The following is a 1,063-nucleotide window of genomic DNA, read 5'->3' as shown; positions in this document are numbered from 1 at the left end:
TAAGTGCATAATCTGATCCTGCCAGGAGTGATATTGATTTTCTAATTTTTTTCAGTGAGTTCATTGTCAGTAAACAGAAACTCTGACAAGTTTTGTGTAGCAACTGTCTATCCCACTATATGACTGAATTTGATTATTAGTTGTAAGAGTGTTTCGGAAAATTTTGTGGTGGGAGGCTCTTTTTTTTAGAAAAACATGCTGTCTGCAATATATAAAATGTAACTCTCTTCTCCATTCTACATATACCTTTAATTTTTTGTCTTCCCTGATTCTTCTGGCTAACATTCGTGTTTTGAACAGGAATAGCGCCAGTGGGCACATTTATCTTGTTCCTAATTTTAGAGGGAAACATTTCAACTTTTTCCCATGAAGGCCTTCATCAGATTATGAGAAAAATCCTTCTATATTTATTTTCTCCAGGGATGTTTTTATCATGAATGAATGTTGGGTTTTGTCAATGGCTTTTTCCATATTTATTAAATAATCCTGTAAATTTTGTCCTTACTTCTGTTTATATGATGTTTAACATTGATTCATTTATGCATATTTATGCATATTGAATTGTCCCTGAATCCCTGGGATGGTAGCTAATGTTGTACACTTTTTAATCATTTGCTATGTTCTTTTTGTCAGTATCACATAAAGGATTTTTATCTCTCTGATTTTTAAAGAGATTGGCCTATTTTCTTTATTTTGTGTGAATTTTTTTCCAGTTTTCCAATCAAGGTAATACTAACAACCAAGAATGCCTTCCTTTTCAATTTCAGTCAAGAGTTAAGGGCTTAGGCAAGCACAGGGACCAGGGTTCAGTCCCCAGCACCACATAGTGTGCCGACCCTCCCCTGGGCGCACTGAGCTTGCCACCAAAACCAGCCATGTTGGCACCTGCCTGTAATCCCAGTGCAGGAGAGACTGAAAACAGGAGGATCACTATGAGTCTAAGTTGAGTAGCAAGACACAGTACCAAATACATTAAAAAAAAAAAAAGCTGTAAGAGTTAGAGGAATATTGGTGTTAGATCTTCTTCTCTAATATTCTTGTACAATTCAGCAATGATTCCATT

The sequence above is a fragment of the Octodon degus genome, unplaced genomic scaffold (genome assembly GCF_000260255.1).
Source record: "Octodon degus isolate 3935 unplaced genomic scaffold, OctDeg1.0 scaffold00022, whole genome shotgun sequence".
Lineage (NCBI taxonomy): Eukaryota > Metazoa > Chordata > Mammalia > Rodentia > Octodontidae > Octodon > Octodon degus.
Note: the sequence above shows the minus strand (reverse complement) of the source record.